The sequence below is a fragment of the Mauremys reevesii genome, linkage group 16 (assembly GCF_016161935.1).
Source record: "Mauremys reevesii isolate NIE-2019 linkage group 16, ASM1616193v1, whole genome shotgun sequence".
NCBI classification, from domain to species: domain Eukaryota; kingdom Metazoa; phylum Chordata; order Testudines; family Geoemydidae; genus Mauremys; species Mauremys reevesii.
In genome coordinates this window covers 30592971-30602516 of record NC_052638.1, presented here as the reverse complement: position 1 = coordinate 30602516, position 9546 = coordinate 30592971, and the positions used below count along the sequence as shown (strand labels likewise).

The 9546-nt window shown below is 37.1% G+C and overlaps 1 long non-coding RNA gene across 1 annotated transcript; it reads right to left on the bottom strand.

The window, feature by feature from the left end:
- LOC120384846 lies at positions 1-4888 on the bottom strand. The gene is made up of 3 exons (XR_005589138.1): positions 4806-4888; positions 4163-4234; positions 1-2368 (listed from the first exon to the last, which is right to left on the bottom strand). It is a non-coding gene; the product is annotated as an uncharacterized LOC120384846 (long non-coding RNA).
- Positions 4889-9546: the final 4658 nt, after the last annotated feature.

Here is a 9546-nt window from a genome sequence, read left to right as displayed (position 1 = left end):
TACACATAGATTAATGTGTTTTTATTGTATAACCCATTCAATTTTGTACTCAGTTGATTTCTACTTATTTATTTAGTGATTGTCTGGGCGCCACTTTCCTTAACATTTAGGCTTATAGTTATTAAAGACAGTTATACATAAATAGTGATGTGTTCAACACATTATTTTATCCTTGGTGGGTATTGATGAAAACTTATAGGTTGCTATTATATCCCTCTCTTTTCCTTGGATGGGGTTTCATTTGTGAGTTTACAAAAAACACTAGCAGACAGTACCAACAACCTACCAATAGCATGCAGGGAGATTTCCTCCTTAAGCAAAGGAAAAGACAAAAGGGTTTTTGAAAGGTTAAAACATTTTTGGACATTATGCTGAAGTTACTGAAAATGGACTCATGCCTCCCTGTTGACAGGCTCAGGTATTGGCACAGATGTCATAAGCTAATAGGGTGATACTTTGGCAGATGCAGTCATTAATCAATCACCTCTCTTTGCATGTAGTCATATTGGCAGGGCAGGTTTCTCCTGACTCCTAATTGTATCCAGAGCATAGATTAGAAGGCTCTATAATTGCATTAAGATAACTAACAAGGCAGTTAAGAGAGATTCTGGCTACATTGATGGCATGTTTAGAGCCTTTCAATGGAATGACACCAGATGGCAGCTGCCATCAGTATCTAGTAAGGAACATGTATTTACAGACGGGTAAGGGGTAAACTATTTTCAGGATCTACTCTCATGGTTAGGGCTTTGCTGAAAGATGTCTATAATTAACTCAAGCGCAGCTATACTATTACTTTTAAGAAATGTATGTCTCTGAAATTTTTTCACATAACCATCCCTTAGTCATGTATGGAAAGCAACTGTTCAAGTGCTGAGGTTGGCTTTCACTTCAACCACTTCTGGGTCATACAGAGACATGATGCAGGCAGAGCAGGCACCCAAAGGGAAAGACAACACAAAGTATCCTCCCACTTCGTTCCTCTGTACTTGTTGCATTCAATATATTTCCTCTAAGTAAAGCAGCTGCAGTCCTCATATTTCCCCGTCAAGAGCAAAAGAGCTGCACAAAACTAGCACTCTCAGATGCATTAGCCTCACATATTCACAAACCATTTTAGATAATGGAGTAAGATTTGCAAGGTAAGGTAGCTAACCTCAATATTTAAAGTAATGACTGGAGTGAGTCCAGTACAAGGAAGCACAAAGGAATACTGCTGACCCTAAGGTAACCATTTCTATTTGCTGAAACTGGCCAGTTCTTCCAATAACTTTTATATATACAAATAAATAAGAGGGAGAGAGAGAGAGAGGCATATTTCTGCATGTAAAAATTCTTACACTTCACATCCAGTACAGGCATGCTCTTTTACCCAGTCCCCCACTGTGTCTCCAGCTGGGAGAATTAGTATGCTTTCCTTAGCTGAGAGCCTACCAAGGGGAAGAAACTTGCTGGCAGCTGGAGAGAGTCAGCAAAGTCTGCCTGTGTGTCAGTTTTTAAGTTAACATTTCTGCTTGCCAATCATGTTTTATTGTAACTCAATTTGCATTGTTCTTGTTTAGCCTTGCTGTTTGGGGGGTTGTTTTAACTTGCTTTGAGGATTGAGGGGAAATGTTTGCCATATTGTATTCCAACTGAAATTGGTACAGATTAATATTCAAGTCTGTACTTTAGAGGTGTCTAGTTTCCTCCTGATTTGGTTTGCAGCAAGCAGTGATAGCATCTTCCACTGTTTCCATGATGTTTGCCTTCTCTCCACTTTGTTTGCACTCTGTGTCTTGCCATTTGAAGTTTCATTTTATCTTTAAGTCCCAGGGCTTAATTATTTAAAGGACCAGAATTCAAATAGATCAAGTGTGGCCAGGGCCAGATATGGCATTCTATAAATTAGTGAATAATGAAAAATATGAGAGAAAGAGAGACACAAGCCTTGATGTACTATGGGCCTGATCCTGGGCAACGCTGATATCAATGAGAGGGTTAGGACATGCATGTAGAAGAAGGTGCTCAGGAACAGCGCAGATGGCTGCATGAGTATGAATAAAATGTAATCAAGAATAATGAGAAATCAATTCATTAAATATATGAATACAATATTAATGCTAAATGCAAATATTGAGGCAAGAAAAATAGAAAATTCAAGGGAGTACTTGAATATCCTTGAGAAAAGCATTGAAAGCAACTAGTGTAATTAAAAGTATAACAAGAGGCATTATAACAGGAATAGTAGATAGCAAAGCAGTAAAGAGAGACATGGATGATGTTCCTTTCTCCCTGAGGTCTTGTTCTATGATGTGTATCTAAGTCATCTTTCCTGACTCGGCAATAACTCTTTGGATGCAGACCAGCAAACACAAGTGGAGTAGAACTAGTCATAAGGGAGAAACAAAACGTGAATGATATTGAAACTTTGCATAGTACATAAGCACGGCTAGCAATCCAGTCAACTGTTGTCACACTGATTTTTTTTAACTCAAAGAAACCCAACACAATCTATTCTGTAGTAACTTTTCTGACATAAACACAGGCTAAAATATAAGAGGAATCGAATCTGTTACTTCTTGCAATTCTGACTTCAACTAATCAGAAATAATACTGGCACCTTAAAGAAAATTCTTCATCATAAACAGAACATGAAACAGCAAGGCAGGGTAAGAACGCCAAACTACTAAAAATGAAATAGCCACAGGCTTGGAATACTGGGTTGAAAACAAGGAAGCTTAACAAAACCAAAACACAAACTACAAAGAGGCAAAAACTAGGGAGAGTGAGGATGAAATGAAAAATAAATTCTTAAACCATTGCTCAAAGCACAAACCAAGGCTTTTTGGTGTTTTGGAAAGTTTATTTATTTTTTCCCATTCCTTTTTATTGTTTCTGCACTTCTGCTTCTGGATGAGGCAGGAAGTAGTGAATTACTATAGGGTGACCATATTTTCCCAAAGGGAAAATGAGACAGAGCATGGGGCCAGCCCATGGTCCCCGGCCACCTGCCCGCACAGGGCTGGCTCAGCCTGAGCCACTGTTCTGAGCCCTCCCTCCCATGCAGGTCTGGAGACGCTGCCTGCCGCCTCGCCCCCTATCCCTTTTGTTCCTCTGCGCCTCACTGTGGGTTGCACCCCACCTTTCTTTGACAAACCTGTGCATTCATCCAGTTTGCTCTTGCCAACTGATGAACCGAGTATTGTATTTAGCTGTGACACTCTGAGTATGTTTCTCAGACCTGAGGAAGAGCTCTGTGTAGCTTGAAAGCTTGTCTCTCTCACCAACAGAAGCTGGGCCAATAAAAGATATTATCTCATCCACCTTGTCTTGCTGGTATCCTGGGACCAAAGTAGCTACAATAGCACTGCATATAACTTTAAGCCCGGTGAGTAGTCCTATTGAAGTCAGTGGGACTACTCATATAGTTAAGTACATACTTAAATGATTTGTTGGATCACAGCCTGTGCAAGATCAAGCCCTAAGGTTAATCATGAGCTTTGAGTACACAAACTGCCATGAGCATATGTGTGGAATAGCTACTATGGTTGTGTAAGGCTCTGAGGGTAGCTGCAGAGACTAAAAAGCGGGGAAAGTGGGGTTCTAGAAGGCTGGGGACAGAACAGACTCCAAGTGACTGTCATTGCTATGTTATGTAATGTTTAAAGAAAAATAAATTTAGTTAAATACAAGCTCTCTCTGTGTTAATAAGAACAACCACCCAGCTTGCAAAGAACAGAGGATAATTTCTTACCATACGGCCTTAAAGCCAGAAGAAATAAAGCTTGGTGAAAACAAATAGTTAAAAGGTCTACAGAGACTTCAACGCAGTTCAGAAGACATGATTGTAGAGTTTGCATCAGAAATTCAGTAAATAGGTCTCAATCCTTCAGGCCTTACTCTAGGCAGATCCTCATTCATTACATTCTGAAAATGTCTTTTAATGTGAGAGGCAGGATTAATTTAAAGGAATTTGGTACAATTTCCTAGTAGTTCTTGTTATTAATTCTGTACATGTGTAATATGTATGTTTTTGCAATGAACACTGTTCCTGACATCATTGCTCTATTATGTAAGGAAACATGCTGCAAACAATAACACATATGATTAAAATATATATATTAAAGAAAAAAAATGGAATACAAATGACCTCTTTTCACTTTCTGTTTTCATTACATACCTGTTATATTCATAAAAAAAATGTACACGTCTCTCTTCCGCTAGTAGCTACTAGACTATGGAGAGCCTCTCACTAGAAAAAAGGAAAAAAAAGTCCAAAATTATAGGAGTGGTTTCAAAATGTATGGGAGGTTGTAATGGAAAAATTAACACATCAATTACACACCCCAAAAAACAGAGGGCAGATACTTTGAGTACCGAATATGTGATAACCAATTATTTAAGTACATTCATATACTAAATACACCTTTTAAAATATTAACTTTTGATAGACATACCTGGTTTGATATGTACAAACAGAGTCCGCACTTTCACTCAGGTTAATAAAAAACACAGAAACAACACGGCCTGGCTGGAGTAAAGCGGCTTATGCTGCAATATGCTAATGACCTGCCTAATAGATATTTGATGATTATATTATTGCATAAAGTTCTATAAACAGCATAAAATCAGTGCTGTAATGATCAGTGTTTTGTTTCTGATATTTAGATGGCTATGGCAATGGTTTGTGAACCAGAAAAACTTCCTAAACAACTAGTTATAAAAAGTGTATAAATATGATCCCAAGTAAAAAAAAATGTGACCTTGTGTCAGTGAATACAACTTCTGTGGTGAAAAGTTTGCTCTCTGTACAGCAGTTTTACCTGGAAAATAGATTTTCAATCCTTGGTAAAAAAGAATTTTCCATCTGTGGATTCTATCTTCATTTTGTAGATGCCAATTGAGGGGAGAACCCCAACCTTCTAAACAAAGCAACGAAAATGTGATTTGCATTAGTAGAGAACATTTATTTTCCTCTTTTTTGCACAGCTCTAGTCTTCACTTGCTGCTGCTAAGAGAAAGCATCAAAGAACTGCTAATACTATATTTTAAAAGTACAGATCTGTGTAAATGCCAGTTGATGACCCCTCTTGCCTTCTATGCAACAAACCTATGTCTTTTCTCATAGCCGTTATTTGATTTGCTGATGTTGAAATGAGCTTGTCTGACAAACCTACAAGTAACCTGGGTGTTTTAACCCATGTAAAACTATCCTGTTCTTTAGGAGAGATTGAAGAATACACAGATGGGCTTAAAATTTAGAGCCAGGAACCTGACCAGGCACTTAAAGGTCTTATTTTTCTTTCCTTGTTTAATGAAAACAACCCTGCCCTGACTAGTCTAGAGTGAACGCTACTTGATCGTGTGGTGAACACTGACTAAACTCTAAGGACCACTGTTCCTGGGAGGGGAATGCTGCACCAGCAGCATTTACAATCTAGGTTCTTACATGGTGCCATCACCATAGAATCTGAGCATCACATCCATAGAAGTGTGCTCACAACACCCTTTTGATGTAGGGTAATTAGAGTTGTGCATTTTATGAAGAAATTCAAGAATTTCAAATTTGGTTTTGTTCTGAGTTGGAAAAAAAAAGCTTTTTGAAGTTTGCCAGTGAGGAAAATTCTGAGAAAAAAAGTCATTTGGGGTTGATCAAAATGTTGTGTTTTGATTTTGACTTTCTTTTGTATGAAATCTGATTCTCCTTGGAAAACTCAAAGCCCAGCTTTCAACGTGGCATGAACAAATTGCTGCATGTATCTAATTTAGGCATGAAATACCAGATGTGCATGTACACATGGTACTTACACACATGGCTAACTTAGATATCTAATTTGGCAGAGGGTACATCTAGTGTTTGAGAGTGTGCACAAATAAAGATCTGGCCCATGCATTGTATGTAGGTAATAGATATATACATATATTAGATCACCTGCTACCAGTATCTACGCTTGGCTATTGTTAGAGTACTTTTGTACTTAGTGACCTCCTGTGTGCCAATTCAACTCCCAGAAGCATCATTCCTGGAAAGTTGTCTACGGACTGATGTTATGTCAACACGGGCAGTTCAGAGAAGATATATTAATAGTAAGCAACATCTTCTGACAGGAATACTTCTGTGCATAATGTCATTATTCATATTGATATACTACTAGTTGCCCTAGCTAGAGATTGTATGCCATGTAGTTGTAGCTGTGTCAGCCTCAGGATATCAGAGAGACAAGATGGTGAGGTGATTTCTTTTATTGGACCAACTTCTGAAGCTATAGGAGAATAGAGAGAAAATCCTGAAAGAAACGTGGACATAGTAGTCCAAAGATACATTTCAAGTCTTGCTAATTTTCATAAAGAGACAGAGAAAGGATTAATTTTTAGCTTACATTCAAGATGAAATGTCATCTGAGGGGGAAAAACAGCTGGAGGTCAAAGCATCCTATGCGCTGTAATTGTAGAAGACTTCAAGCTTACTGAAAATTTCTTGGCTAAAAAACGTTCATCCTGGGAATGGGACGATGGGGCATATAATAGGAATATTGTGACTTATTCTAACCTATTTTAAGATAGACTCTAAAAACCAGACTGTATATAGAATTATGAATTTGTGAAGAGAAAGAAAGCAAGAGTCATCTCTGAAAAGCAAGTGTTGTAATGAATGGTGAATTTGAATGCTGTATTGCAGCAAACTTGTTATTTGAAGTTCAGTTATTGTAAAGAAGCAGGTGCTCAGCACAATAATGCGTGAAACGTCTACACATGTTACCACCATTAGCTTTAGCAAGTGTGCAATGGAAGAGGATCTAGGAACATAGTCTAGTAGGAAAAATAGGTAACTGAAAAAAACTTCAAGGTTCTCATTTCCAGCTCTGTTTCTGACTCAAGACCCAAGCCTACACCATTTCAGTTAATTCTGACTTCAGTGGAATTGGGCTGAGTACTATGTTAAATGACCTTGGGTAAGTCACTTAGGCTCAGATCCTCAAAGGTATTTAGACTCCAAACTCCTACTGATTTTAGTGGAAGTTCGGAGCCTAAATAGCATTGAGGATCTGGGCCATAAACTCATTGTCCAAAGTTTGTGTAAAATGGCTTCTGTAATACCACTTACCTATCTGAAACTGAATGAATACCCATACACGTCTTTGTGATATTTAGAGGAAAAGCATTATATCCCTTCAAAATCTTATTTTACCATTTGCTCATTTTTAGGATTAAGTCTTCAGAATTAAGATCAACAAAAGCAAGAAAATAAAGTAGGGAAATATATATTAATGATTTATCATATATGCATGAAAAGAAGTGAACACTTGACCAAACTGACCTCCAAGAAAACATAGGACAATCAATTCATTCAAATAAGGCTTCAAGCCACAAGTGGATCCTGCCAATTTCAGTAAAAGTAAACACACTTCAGAAATTGGATAGCCAGATCTAAATGTGATATTCAGGCCCAGTAGATGTTCAGCACGATAGTGTTTCATATTGACATTGTGTTCATATCTATCAATTTTACTTATTTATTTAGAAAAACTGCACCTTCCCCCCCCACCCAGATAATGGGATCTTTAACATAGCTAAATGCACTTTGGAAAAAAATGTGAAAAGTTTAGTAATTTGGGCAAAACAGATCTAAAACTGGCTTTTTCAGATGGGAAAGATGATCCTTTTTGACATCAGGACAAGAATGTAATGAACCATGAACCATCACAGATGGTGACAGCCTCCCTGCTGTAGGAAGAGGGACAGAAGCGATTGGAGGACAACAACCTTTTCTCAGTCACTTTGTTAATGACACTAATTAAATATTTGAATTTAGTCAAAGTGAAGACCTTAACAATAAGGATGTTTCAAGGTTTAGAACATTTGATAATTTATACCCAGTTTATGAAAAGGTTAAAGATTTTTTTCCAATGATTTGTTCATATAAATTATTAAGCTGCCAAGTGAACTAATTTGACCCCCATATTTCTCTAAACACTAATAAAATAGATTATGCATGGCTTCAGGGGTAAGCTTTTCAGTCCTATGCAGATGATGTTCAAAGCATATCTCATACAGTAAAACCATCTGTTTTTCTAACACAAATCTGCTGGCTGATTTATTGGTGGCTGCCTGTCACTCTTCATTCTCCTTAATAGTCTTTTATGGCCCGATTGACCTGTTGAATTTTTTAATGCATGTTTAATTATTGTTCAGTGCTTTCCACAATGGATTGGTGCTTATGTATATATGATATATATTGGATCAAACCAAATGTCCATCTAGCCTCCTCTCCTATCTCTGACAGTGGCCAATACCAGAGGCATCAGAGGGAAAGTATGTATGAAAACAAAATAAAATAATGGGTGGAACAATTCAAAGGCTTTAAACTGGGAAATGACCTCAAAATAAAAAAGTCCAAGAACATACACTTAGACCTTCTGAAGTGGTCTTTTCTTGATTCCAAGGAGAATGAGTCCTCACTACAAAATGGGTCAAATGTTTTTAATTGAGAATTTATGTTTTTCCTCATTTTTCTTTGCGCTCATCACATCTCAAGATCTAAGATGACCTTTCCAACACGCAAGCATCTCAACTTGGGTTTGTGGAATCTAGGCTTATGCCAACATTATTCACAATGATAAGACGACCAGCCTTTTGTAGTGCAGTAATTGCATTTTGATGAAGCTGAAAATGCTCATCTGTAACAAAAATTCTCCATATTACATTTTCTATTCTGTCTGATAAAACAGACAGTAAGCCACAAATAAGCAATGCAGTGAACACGTTATGTGATGGTCCCTATTTATTGATAATTATCTCTTACATATCTGAGTAAACTTATGTTCCTGAAGGTTTAGGGAAGGCCCTAGAGGAATAACTAGCAAGAATTAACACTCTACTGCACATTCTAATTAGGATTTAATTAGGATTTTTTTTTAAAGTGCAGTGCATGTTTTCAGCAAGTGCATAATCACTGACTTATTGCTTGTAGGCTTTTTACATATTTTTCATTGTAAATATCCAATTATAATTGTCATTTTAGGTCAAATTTAAGAAATAAAAATTCTATTTCAGTTTAGAGGAAGATATATTTTTCCTCTAGCACAGTATTGTCTATTGTGATTCTTTAATATTTCATCTCAATTTATAGTATTTTTCGACATTACTAGTCCAGCATGGAAGACTTCAAAATTGCATTTCTTCATGCTTTTTCTGTATAATTTTTCTGTATAATTTATGTTCCCCATAAATTACACCATAACTCTTTTTCCATGAGCATCCAGTCTTACTGTGATTAATGGTTATGAACTGTGGCTCACATAACAAATTCCACCCCAAATCAAAAATAAGATATAGATCTTTCTGTACTTTTCTTGGTCTCGGGACAGGAACATTATACAAATTTCAAACTAACTTCTTATACTGGTATTTCCCCTTTTTCTGGCTTTCCTCGCAAACAGAACTTATTTAATTCAAGGAGATAGATGGAGCTCTGTAAATTTATGGAGCCTAGATGATCTGTAAATTTAGGGCCTGATCCAAACCCCAATGAAATCAATGTGCTTTAACTCAAATCCTTAGTGA